This window comes from Medicago sativa, chromosome 4 (genome assembly GCF_051527215.1).
Source record: "Medicago sativa cultivar Bolivia chromosome 4, Bolivia_mono, whole genome shotgun sequence".
Taxonomy (NCBI): Eukaryota; Viridiplantae; Streptophyta; class Magnoliopsida; order Fabales; family Fabaceae; genus Medicago; species Medicago sativa.
In genome coordinates this window covers 33,429,455-33,443,661 of record NC_140752.1, presented here as the reverse complement: position 1 = coordinate 33,443,661, position 14,207 = coordinate 33,429,455, and positions in this window count along the sequence as shown.

The window sequence follows — 14,207 nt, the reverse complement described above, 5'->3', positions numbered from 1 at the left end:
TGGGGGAAGTAATGGTCAGTTCGGTGGGGGAAAAGGGCATCTTGATGTCGTTTTCCCCAACAGGACTGATCACTATTTTCCCCATGAGCTATTGGCATATACCGAAGAGGGTAAAAATAAGTTTTTACCTCAAGATGGCATAATAATAAGTAAAAATCGGATTTATTTTATAATTTTGAATAAAAATGAATTAGTATAGAATAAAATCAGTTTTTAAACAAGTTGCGCAAGTTAACTTGCGCATAGGCCATGGGTGCGTGGCTTAAGTCATGCATAGGTTATAAGGTGCGTTAGTTAAGTTGTAACACCCCGTTCTCCCAACAACGTAATATTAATATAATAAATCAAAGTAATCCACAAAACGAAGTGTCACACTGCTTTTCATAAATTCATAAGATAGAAAGTATTCTATTTATTCAACAACATGAAAATCTCATTTATAATTGCAGCGGAAAAATTCTTTTTTAAACATAATTCAACTTCAACAAGTACTTCAACAAGTTCTTGGCACAAAGGCCTCAACGAAATAATATTGTCATCAACAACGAAAACAACATAATCTTTTATAAAATTGATACATGACGAATGAAACAACACCAAAAGCGTATCCCATCCCGTTACGTATCAGAGCCTACGACACTTGAGCCAGACAATCCTACTAATCATCAGTACCTGCAAGTTACCCATACGAAGATCAACATTTTCAAGCAGAATGGGTGAGAATCACAATCAAATAATATATATATATATATATATATATATATATATATATATATATATATAATTCATCAATTTAATGAAAACATCAACATCAACATGTCTGAAACAAACAACAACATTCCATTATCCACAATGACACCAGCAACTCAACCGACATCGACAACTTCGACAATGCAACGACTACAACAACTAATGCAATATGCATGTGGTACCATTTTACGCGCGTTGAATGACAAGCATTCCAGGGCATGAGCCCTCAACAATTTGGATGGTTAAAGCATCCCAGGCATAAGCCCTCAACAGGTGAATGATAAACATTCCAGGGCATAAGCCCTCAACAGGTCATGAGTATGCAAATGGACTCACTTTATGTATAACAACATACAACTTAACAACCACTACGACAACATCAATTGTTCCTAATCATTTATGACACACTCCGCAACTTAGTCAACGACAACTCAACAACACCAAACACCGAAAATCAACAACATAGCATATATATAAATCAATTACATTCATCTCAAAGTTCAAAACATCCTTCAAAAGCAATCAAGTTTGATCGATAGGACAGAAGCCAAATACTCATAAAACACCTCAACTAAAACCCTAATACTTAAGTTTGAAGTTGGGAAACCAACCATAAGTTTTTGGACTAACTTGGGATTAGTTATGCTAAGTTTTCTTAAAGTTTTCTGAAGACCCACTTGGACTATTTTTATCATAACTCAAAATCTACAAATCATCTTCAAGTCAAACGAATGCCTTTAAAAAGCTAACTCAATTATCTACAACTTTCATGTTTACATCAAAAGCCAATTCAAAACAGAAACGTGTGAAAAAGTCGCAAGAACGCGAAACAGAAAATGCTGTTACTAGGCAATTTCGCTGATAGCGAAATTCTAGCTAATAGCGAAAATGTTGCAGAGTTTCGCTGATAGCGAATTTCTGGCGAGTTTTTCATCTACTGTTACGATTTTTACACCATTTTCACCCCAAAAACCCAATTTCTGATCACCCAAACCCCCAAATGATTTGCAACAATGTTTATAGGTTCTATGGGCAACATAGCAGTCAAAACAACACAGAAAACATGCATTCTCAACATAATTCATTTCATTATAGCAACCTAACATAACTTTCTAACCCTAAATCAAGAACATCACTATTTTCAATTAAATTTCAGAAATCATACAATATTATTAGAGAAAGATCATCACACCCTTACCTTAATTGAAGATTCTACAGCAAAAATGGGTTCTCCATCTTCTCCTAGCCTCTTCTAAGTTTTTCTCCTCTTTCTCTCCAAAAGCCAAAGTTTCAACGTGAAAAATAAAATGTTTTGTCTGACTTCTATTACTGACTTTTCTTTTCTCCTTCCAAAAGTGTAACTCCCTCTTCTAATTTCCCTTAACTCCTCTTAATTCAATTAATTCTAATTAAAACCCACTTAACTCCAAATAATTCTTATTCTTCCTATTTTAATAAATAATAACAATTATCATATAAATGAATACATCACACCACAAATCACATAAATAAAATAAAATAAAATAAAATACTTAAAATCAACCAACAAATAAATAAATAACAACTAGGGCGTTACATAAGTCACGCTGCGTGACTTAACTAACGCAGGGGCATATTGTTTTATCTTGGTTTTCGGGTGTCAAACATTGATTGCGTTTGAACCTTTTAAACCGGTGATATGTTATTTTTTCTTGGGAAGGGAAAAAGTAAGCAAAACCCTTGAGAATCGAGGTCCGGGAGTTGTTTTCGCTACGGGAAGGTGTTAGGCACCCATAACGACTATAGTATCCTATAGGAACCGTCTTTAATTTCTACGCGCGCGCTTTATTTTTAAATGCTATTTTGAAATGATATTTACACCTAAAGTTTGCTAAGTGAAGAATTGGAGGGAGAAAAATGTTTTTGGATTTTTATTTTAGTTGAATTGAAGGAATTTTGTTCCTTGCCTACGTACCCGTTTAAGGGATCAAATCCACCGTAGTTCTCTCTCAAAAATGTTTTTGTTTTTGTTGGTTGATTTTAAGTTTGAAAATTGGATTTTGAAGAATAAGAGAAAGGCCTTAAAGGCATGAGAATTTATGAAAAGAGTGAGGTTTGATTAGTCATTTTGCAAAAGAAGTCAAAGTTTGATTATTTTTTATTGAAGTTTGATTAAGAAAATAAAAGGAAAATTCAATGGGGTTTTGACCCCAAGGTTTATTATGAAAAATGTTTGAGTGAAGTTTGTTCAAGTTTTCTGGGAAAATGATTTTTCTAAGTATAAAGCCTAAACATTCATCTAAACATACAATCCTAGACATACATCTAAACATGCATATTCTAGCTATATATCTAAAGTGAGGTGTGTGCATGTGTCGGTGCTTGTGTCGGTGTACATTATTAGAGTCCATTGTCCTTATTACATCATTGCCCTAGATACATTCTATGGTCTTGCAAGAATTTAAATTGCATGAAAGTAAAGTACAAGAATTCCTAAATGTTACATTCTAAGCTTTGGTAAAAAATTTAAATGTACAAGAAGTAAGGTGAAGGAGGAGATGAAGTATGGAATGCTTATGAATGAATGAAACATGAAATGAAAAGGTTAGTGGCATAAGGAATAATAGGAATTAAAGAATATAAGCAAAAGAAACACTAAAAAGCTAGGCAAAAGTCAATGAAATTTTAACCTAGAAGTAGCAAGATTCACCTAAAATTCACCATGATATCAAGCCAAGTATATGACCTATAATCCTCATATCATGCCAATTTGCTAAAGGTGTTATCACATTCAATGATATGAGAAGAACAAGAACATGTTCAAGTCAAGAATCATGATGCATTTTATGCATATTTGACATTTTATTTACAAACATAACTTGCAAACCAAGCAATTTCAACAAAATCCACACACTTGCAGCAAAGGCCCACACAAACAGTAGCTAAACTTCTCAAAATCATAGGGTAATAGATCTCAAACACCTTTCAAGAGACGGAACCAAAATCAAGCAATTTTCACAAGAAATTTAATGTAAACTATCACCAAAATAACAAGAAAATTATCACATTATCTTTCCATCAATTTTAATATGCAAAAATCGTCACAAAGACACTACAAAATTATCAAGAGATGTATATGAGAATTTTAGAATTTTTAAAGGATTTTTGGACTTAAAAATGTACAAGAAAATCACAAATTTGAACAAAAAGTAGTAAACAAATAAAAAAAATGCTACATATCAAGATTTCACATAAAAATATCACAAAAGGCTAAGAAAAATATCAAAGAACATATGGAAAAAATTGTGGAATTTTTATGAGTATTTTAGGCAAGGCAGGGGGTATGAACATCAACAAACAGTGTCCAAATAGCAAGAAAACTGAAAGGGAACGAAATCCAGTACAAGCAAAAGCCCAAACCCACTCACACATGGATCTTGGGTCACAGGGAGCAATACAGGCCGTTAGATTGATCCAGAAAGTGAAACCCTAGATCTAACGATGGGAACGGATGGTTCAGGTTGGAAACGAACGAACCGGTGTGGTTTAATTGAACCAAACGGTCCAACGACGTTTATATAAAGGCTACGGGACCGGTTCATTCATTTCTCCCATTCGTTTCTCTCTCTAACCTTGGAACTAGAGAGAGAAGCTCTCCCTTCTCTCTTCCTCTCCGTTCATCCTCCTCCGCCGGTTTCTGGAATGAAACGGCTGGAGACGATGAAGATTCATCGGAATCTTCATTGTCACCGCCGTGAATTCCAGATTCCGGCGACACTCAAACTCTTCGATCTGTTTGGATCCAAACCCTAACTTGTTCTATTTTTTGTGCTGGTTACGAATATGCACTTGATTTTTCGAAATAAACGGTGAATCATCCTAGATCTACATTTTAGGGTTTCGACTTTGAACTTTTTCAATCTTTTCCATACTTTTTCGAAAGATCGGGTTGTAAAACTTGTTGATCTACTCTGTTTCACCGTTTATTTTTGACTACGAACTTTCGATGATGATTTGGAACAAAAACGAGAAAAGTTTGTGTGTTTACCTGGCTTTTAAGTTGGAGATTCGAACGAAAGATCCTTGAGAGAGCTTTTGATCCTTCTGGTAAGCGTCGAACCGAAAATAAATCGGTGAAACTCTCTTCTCCTTCTTCACCGGTTCAATATTTGCTTTGATTCTTCTTCTTCTCTTCTCACACTTGCTTCTTGTGATCGGCTTCGGCTTGAATTGCAAGAAGATGAAGTATATGATTCGATGATGATGATTTCCATAAGGAATCTCTGAGAACGAACACGAATTGAACCAAAATTGATAAGAGCTTTTCTAATTGAAACGATGATCTTTGGTCTTCTGAAAGTTTCTTTCGATTTTGTGTGTCTGATGATGAATTCTGATGGAGGATTGAGTTTGTTAGGGTTCTGGATTGAGAATTTCTGGAAGGTTCTTGATGAACTTCGATGAAGTTCTTCAATCTCTGTGTTTTGATCGTAACTAACTGGAGAGAGAATGTGTGATTCTGTTTGTGATGTGTTGGCACATTGTGATTGATCTTTTTTCTGTTGCATTGATGACACAACCTTATATAGGCTGCCATGTGGCCTCTGAGCCACTTAGGACCTGCCACGTATCTGGACTTGCTTTGGACTGAAATCTGACCTTATTGCCTTGAGGGACCTCTTTGCAATTTCTGAGACTAAAAGGACCAACCTGCAAACTTTAAAAAAGGACTATTCTGCAATTATTAAAAAATCTAAAAAAAATGACATTTCGAAATAAACAAAAAAAGGACTTAAAAATAAAATTTGAAACTAGGAAAAGGACTTGAATGCAATTTTTGGAAGTTTGAGGACTTTTAAGAAAAAAAGGAAAATTAAAAATAAAATTGGACTAAAAATTGGTAAATTTGACTAAACGTAAAGTGAAACGATTAAAATTGACAAAACGGACTAAAATGAACCAATGGCTTAAATGAGGTACTTTAAAGTAACCTTTCTCTGCCGAAATTTCGTGTGAAATGACCAAAATGCCCCTGGGGGCTAAAACAACTAAAAATGACTCAGATGCAAATTTAAAATGGATTTTTAACAGGAAATTAAGGCAAGAACTTATCCAAACAAAATTAAAAGACTCAGAGACAATTTTAAGAGTTTAAACAGAGTTTTGACATATGAAAAGACTAAAATGCCCCTAGGGGCAAAACTGACTCAAAATGACCTCAAATGCAATTTTTGAAATGGATTTGGACATAGAATTGAAATAGAGACTTATTCAAACCAAATGAAAAGACTCAAACAAAATTTTAAAAGACTGAAAGAAATTTTGACATGGGAAATGACTAAAATACCCTTCTATGTGAATTTTGCAAATAACATTGAAATAAAATGCAGAGAAAGATGCAATTGATCAGAGACAGTTCAAATAGCTTGTAATGCAAGAAAAGAAGAATTGAACAAGTATTTTTAGGTCCAAAATTAGGGTATAACAGCTGCCCCTATTTAAGTTTCTTTGTCCGGAGAGTCAAAAGACGAAGTCTTAGAGTTGACGGGACGAAGATACTTAAATATTAGCATTTGCACTGCTTTTAGACATAAAAATATGCTTTCAGATTTTCAAAAATGTAAATGCCATGCAATGCTTTGATTATGAATGCAAGACAAACAAATGGAGTCTATGGAACCTGTCATGTCACTGGGGATTCCGGTGGACATTGATAGGGTAGACCAACCAGGGAGTAGAAAATAAGGTACAAGTTGTTCTTTGGGTCGAACTAGCCACTTGACCAAGGAATACAAAACAAAAGATAGGTTCAAGTTGTTCTTAGGATCGAACTTGGTACTTGACCGAAAACATAGACATATAGGCAGATACGAGCTGTTCTTTGGATCGAACTTGACACTTGATTGAAGATACAAACAGATAGGCAGACACAAACTGTTCTTTGGATTGAACTGGCCGTTTGGCTGGAGACATAGACAAAAGGGTTGATACAAGCTGTTCTTTGGATCGAACTTGCTTGTTGGATTATCACCACGTCATGTGGGAGGGTGCAAACTGTTCTTTTTCAAATCGAACTTGCCGTTTGACCGATAACAAAGCATAAGCTGGGTACAAACTGTTCCCCAGATCGAACTTGCCGTTTGACCGATAACAAAGCATAAGCTGGGTACAAACTGTTCTCTGGATTGAACTTGTCGTTTGACCGATAACAAAGCATAAGCTGGGTATAAACTGTTCTTTTAGATTGAACCTGTCGTTTGTCCGGAAGCATAGGTATATAAGCAGGTACAAGTGGTTCTTTTTGGATCGAACCTGGCACTTGACCAGTATCAAGATACAACTTGAAAGTCTGGTTTAACAAGATACCAATTGAGGGTAAATTGTCATTGACTTGATTTGAGGGTAGACATGACCATTTTTGTTGGCCCAAGAGTAAATTGAGAGTGAATTGACATTGATTTGAATTGAAAATTGACATTGAAAGAGAAATTAAAAGTTGAGATTGAGCAGAGACATAGACATAGACATGGGATTGAGAGTTGCAATTGAAAGAGACATTGGAAGTTGGAATTGGATTGAGACATAGACATTGACATTGAATTGGAGAGTTGCAATTGACTTTGAGATTGGATTGGAATTGAATTGAAAATTGACATTGACATTGACATTGACATTAGATATTGACATTGACATTGGATATTGACATTGACATTGACATTGACATTGGATATTGTCATTGAAATTGGAATTGAAATTGGAGATTGGAAATTGCTTCGAATTTGACATTGAATTGAAATTGAGATTGGAGATTGCATCGAATTTGACAGTTGGAATTGAATTGAACTTGTCATTGGAATTGGAATTGAAATTGAAATTGAGTTTGACAGTTGACAGTTGGATATGCAACATGTATGTATGGTATAGCAAGATTATTGGATGTATGAGCACATAAAATGCATGTTTATGCATGTATGAATGCTTGAAATGCATGATTGATTGGCAGTTTGACAAGGAAGTTTCACAGAGATAGACAAAACATTGGAAGATTGGGCACGTAGTGGCTCGTGTTGAAACATATTCACAGGGGGAAACCTCTTTGGAGAGACCGTCGTTGAGAGACGTATCGAAACCATGGCTGAGGGCGATAAAACTTGTAAAGGAGGGACCCTTGGAAGGTTCTTGGATACAGGTCGCCGTTGCTAGGCGTGTCAGTGCTGGGTGAACATTGGATGTTCGCCTCTGTGGTCAATGCTTTTTCAATATTCTTTTCATTTTTCATTTTCAAACCCCATTTTTGCCTGAACCGCCCTTTCGGGTTTTCGATTCACCGGGGGATAAGATTCTTTTCATTGCCCCATTTTTGCCTGAATTGCCTTCATAGGTTGTCAATCAGCGGGGTGCTCATTTTTTGCCTAAGCCGCCCTTTCGGGTTTTCAACTTAGCGAGCTTTTTGATTTTTCATTCTCATTTTTCTTTTTCTTTTTCATTTTCATTCTGTTTTTTCATTCTTGCCATTGACCACAGATCATCCCGAGGAGTAACCTGCTCGTAACATGTATTGAAATGGACATTGACATTCATTCATTCATGCATGTTTCATTGAAATGTACCCTATTGCTCAGGTTTGCTTTCAAAAATAGACAGGAAAAGATTTTTTCAATTTTCAAAGATGTTTGTTTCAGACATTAACATTATCAATTGGAAAGGAAATATTTTGTATAAAGCATTGAAAGTAGAAAGGAAATAGAGTTTCAAACAATAGAAAGGCTCAAATTGATGTAGAAGAGTGAGAGTCAGCCAAAGGCATGACTTCACGGATTTACAAAGCTTGGAAAATGGTAATTTTATCGGTTGGTGATACATTGAACACGATGACCGCTACATTTCATAGAAATTTTGAATTCACAAGTACAGAATCCTCTGATGAAGATGATCATTGACAGTTGTAGATGCCCCAAGGGGTGATGGTGATTTGCCAGATATAGTTACTTGTCTTTTATTGACCTCATTTTTGCATGAACCGCCCTTTCGGGTTTTCGGCTCATCGAGGCGCTCATTCTTGCCTGAGTTGCGTACAATCTCAGCGAGCTTTCTCATATTCATTTTTTGTCCCTAACTTTTGCCTGGATCGCCCTTTCGGGTTTTCGATCCACCGGGAAGCGCATTTTTGCCTAGGCCGCCCTTTCGGGTTTTCGACCTACCACGCTGTTCTTTTCTTTCTAGACAAAGTATTTCTTGACTATATCGGCATTAACAGGATTTGGAAGCTCAACACCATCCATGCGTGTAAGAATCAAAGCACCCCCAGAGAAAGCCTTCTTGACAACATAAGGACCTTCATAGTTAGGTGTCCACTTGCCCCTTGGGTCGGGTTGCTGACTTATTCTTCTTTTCAATACAAGTTCGCCTTCCTTGAATTCTCGAGGTCGGACTTTCTTGTCAAAAGCATTCTTCATTCGCACTTGATACAACTGTCCATGAGTCATAGCATCCATACGCTTCTCTTCAATCAGATTCAATTGATCATACCGACTTTGACACCATTCAGCCTCAGTCAACTTTGCTTCCATGATCACTCGAAGAGATGGAATCTCCACTTCCAGGGGGAGAACTGCTTCCATGCCATATACCAGAGAGAAAGGAGTTGCCCCGGTTGAACTGCGCACTGTAGTACCGTAACCATGCAAGGCAAAGGGTAGCATTTCATGCCAGTCTTTGTAGGTAGTGACCATCTTCTGAACAATCTTCTTGATGTTTTTGTTAGCGGCCTCAACTGCACCATTCATCTGAGGTCTATAAGGAGAAGAGTTGTGATGTTCGATTTTGAATTCTTCACATAAAGCTTGCATCATGCTATTGTTCAGATTGGAACCATTGTCAGTGATGATCTTGTTGGGAACACCATATCGACAGATGATATTATTCTTGATAAACTTGACAACCACTTGCTTGGTCACATTGGCATAGGAGGCAGCTTCAACCCACTTGGTGAAATAATCAATTGCCACTAGAACGAAACGATGTCCATTGGAAGCTTTTGGTTCGATCCTTCCGATCATGTCAATGCCCCACATAGAGAAAGGCCATGGGGAAGATATAACATTGAGAGCATGTGGAGGCACATGAATCTTGTCAGCATAAATTTGACATTTGTGGCATCTCTTAGCATGTTTATGGCAGTCACGCTCCATAGTTATCCAGTAATAGCCGGCTCTTAGCAATTTCCTTGACATGGTGTGGCCCGAAGCATGGGTCCCAAAAGTACCGTCATGTACATCATGCATCAACTTCTCAGCTTCTTGTTTGTCAACACATCTCAGCAAGACCATGTCATAGTTCCTCTTGTATAGGGTTTCCCCGTCCAGAAGGAATCTGCTAGCCCATCTTCTCAAAGTCTTTTTATCCCTGTTGGAAGCACCAGGTGGATATTCACGATTCTGCAAGAATTGCTTGATGTTATAATACCAAGGCTTTTTATCATTCACATCTTCATTAGCCTGATCTGGCATATTTTCAACAGTAAACACATGAGCGGGTCTATCAAGACGTTGTACTTTGATTACGGGCACATCATTCCAGTGGTTGACACGAAACATGGAAGACAGAGTAGCAAGAGCGTCAGCCATTTGATTCTCATCCCGAGGGATGTGGTGCAGCTCGACCTTGGTAAAGTATGTCAACAGACGTCTTGCATAATCACGGTACGGGATCAACTTCTCATGATGAGTCTCCCATTCACCTTTTATCTGGTTAATAACAAGTGCAGAATCTCCATAGATGTCAAGGTGCTTAATTCTCAGATCAAGGGCTTCTTCAATGCCCAAGATGCATGCCTCATACTCAGCTATGTTGTTCGTGCATTCAAAAGTTATTCGAGCGGTGAAAGGAATGTGGTGCCCCTGCGGAGTTACAATGATGGCTCCAATTCCTTTACCATAAACATTAACAGCTCCATCAAACACCAATCCCCATTTGCTATTGGGATCTGGCCCTTCATTGATCAGTGGCTCTTCACAGTCTTTTGCCTTCAGATACATAACTTCTTCATCAGGGAAATCAAATTTAATTGGCTGGTAATCATCAAGAGGTTGACAAGCAAGATGCTCAGCAAGGACACTTCCTTTAATTGCTTTCTGAGCTTTGTACACAATATCGTATTCAGACAACAACATTTGCCAACGTGCGATCTTTCCAGTAACAGCAGGCTTCTCAAAGATGTACTTGATTGGATCCATTCGGGATATCAACCAAGTTGTATGATTCACCATATAATGACGCAGGCGTTTGGCAGCCCAAGCTAAAGCACAACAAGTCTTTTCAAGCATCGTATACCGAGTCTCACAGTCGGTGAACTTCTTGCTCAGATAGTAGATAGCATGCTCTTTCTTACCAGTCTCGTCTTGTTGACCGAGAACACAACCCACTGAATCATCTAACACTGACAGATACATAATCAAGGGCCTTCCTTCCACTGGTGGGACAAGGATAGGTGGCTCTAACAGATATTCTTTAATGCTATCAAAAGCTTCCTGGCATTCGTCATTCCATACAACAGGTTGATTCTTTCTGAGCAATTTGAAAATTGGTCCACAGGTAGTGGTCATGTGAGATATGAATCTTGAAATATAATTCAGACGGCCGAGGAAACCTCTGACTTGCTTCTCAGTTTGAGGGGCCGGCATCTCTCTGATGGCACGGACTTTGTCGGGATCAACTTCGATGCCACTTTGGCTGACAATGAAGCCTAGCAACTTTCCAGATCGTACACCAAATGTGCACTTGTTAGGATTCAACCGCAGCTTGTACTTTCTCAGTCTTTCAAACATCTTTTTCAAATATACAACATGCTGCTCCTCATCACTTGACTTCACAATCATATCATCAACATATACTTCAATCTCTTTGTGAATCATGTCATGAAACAGAGTGGTCATACCCCTTTGATAGGTAGCACCAGCGTTTATCAAGCCGAACGACATCACTTTGTAACAGAACGTTCCCCACGGAGTGATGAAGGACGTCTTTTCTCTATCTTCAGGAGACATTCGTATCTGATTATAACCAGAGAAACCATCCATGAAGGAGAACACTTTGGATTGAGCAGTACTGTCAACAAGCACATCAATATGAGGCAATGGGAAGTTATCTTTTGGACTGGCTTTGTTCAGATCTCTGTAATCAACACACATTCGAACTTTCCCATCTTTCTTTGGTACTGGCACAATGTTGGCAATCCACTCAGGGTATTCAGCTGTCATGAGGAAACCCGCATCAATTTGCTTTTGCACCTCAGCTTTGATCTAAAGAGCCATGTCTGGACGAGACCTTCTCAATTTCTGTTTGACAGGAGGACATTCAGGTCTTGTCGGTATCCGATGTTCCACAATCTTGGGATCTAGACCCGGCATATCTTCATAAGACCATGCAAAGACATCTGGATAATCATGGAGAAGCTGAGTGATCTTCTTTTTCACTTCTGGCTCAAGTGCAGCACCGATCTTGATCTCTCGCTTGTTCTCTTCAGTACCCAGGTTGATAAGCTCAATCTCTTCCTGATGAGGCTGAATGGCTCTTCTTTCTCGCTCAAGCAGTCGAGTGATCTCATACGGTATCTCTTCATTATCATCATCCTCATCTTCAGCTTCATATACAGGGAATTCAAAATTTGGAGGAACCATAGGGTCACTGTGTTCAACGGGTTTATTGTGGTTCAATCTGCATAATATGATTGGGATGGTTTTAGAAAAAATGTTTTCTATGCAGATTTTTGAAATTAATAAGAAAATACAGATGTTTTGGTTTTTTCTGGCATTACCATTATTTCCAAGAAAAAAGGCACTAAAAAGTAAAAAAAACAAAGAGTCGTGAGAAAAGCGACAACTTTTATTGATAACGGCAATGCCGAAACAAGCACGCCCTTACAATGATATCACTTTCGCCTTGGGCAGAGCGAAAGGATTGTTATTTTGAAAACAAAAAACATGAGCAACAAAACACATTACATGGAAGCATGCATGACTAAAGGAACATCAATGGCCTCCCAATTTTTCACAGTGCCTCCTGGTATAACAAATGTAGGCACATGACCTCTTTCAGCAGCATCTTCAGCAATAGCATTGATGAACCCAGCACTGTAGAAGGTTCCCTTTGAAACACCAGAAGTTGGAGAGAATCCAAGGCCCTCTTTACGCTTGTTTTCCAGAATCTGAATCACTTTGCCCCAGCCGGCAGCTTGCCCTGCCTGGACAGCCTTCTGGGCGTCTTTCAGTGAAGCCATAGCAGTACCAGCCCTCCGGGGTTCTGCGCCCTCAACGGTCAATCCTTGAAATGATGTCCCTTCAGCGGACCCTGCTTCAACACAAGAGAACGATGATACTTGGCTAACTAGATATGCTTCCTCACCATGCACAGTGACAATCTTACCGTTCCTCATGAACTTGAGCTTCTGATGCAAAGTGGACGTGACTGCTCCAGCGTCGTGGATCCACGGTCTTCCGAGGAGACAACTGTAAGAAGCATTGATGTCCATGACTTGGAAAGTAATTTGGAATGTCTCAGGACCAATGGTAATTGGCAAGTCTACTTCCCCAAGAACATCTTTGCGGGATCCATCGAAAGCCTTAACCAGATAGCTGCTACCCCTCAGGGAAATTCCGTGACGACTTAATTGCCTTAGTGTGGACTCAGGCATTACATTCAACGATGATCCAGTGTCCACCAAAACGTTGGATATCATATCAGACCCACAGTGCACCGAGATATGTAGAGCCAAGTTGTGGTGTTTCCCTGCTTCGGGGAGCTCATCGTCACCAAATCCCAAACTGTTGCAAGCAGTGATATTACCCACTATTCCATTGAATTGCTCCACAGAGACTTCGTGGTCAACATAAGCTTGCTCCAGTACCTTCATCAACACCTTCCTATGAGCTTCTGAGCTCATGAGCAGAGACAAGATGGATATCTTTGATGGGGTTTGCAGCAGCTGGTCAACAATCTTATAGTCACTTTTCTTGATAAGCCTCAGGATTTCGTCCAGATTGGATTCTTCGATAGATTGGCCTGCTGGGCCGGTATTCTTGTCAACAGGAGGAGCAACTGGTGGTGTTATTGTGGCAATGGGTGTCACCACCTTCTTTTGAAACAAGGGTGGACGGACTTTCCCGCTTCTGAGAGCTGTAACTTCACTAGCAACATTATCAACTGTAGCTGGGGATACCAGAGGCACCTCCACCCCGTTCTCAATCATGGTTGCATTATACTTGTAGGGAATTGCTTTGGTAGAGGTATAAGATACCGGACCAGGTAACCTGATCACCAAAGGCTCAACATTCTTTGCCTGAGATACACTTTCAACAGGAGAGTCATGGAACACTGGTACAATCACACATACATCACTGGTAATCAAGTGCTTGTCATCCATCAGACTCTGGATATCATTTTGCACAACACCACAGCCCATAAGATTCCGAAGACATTCC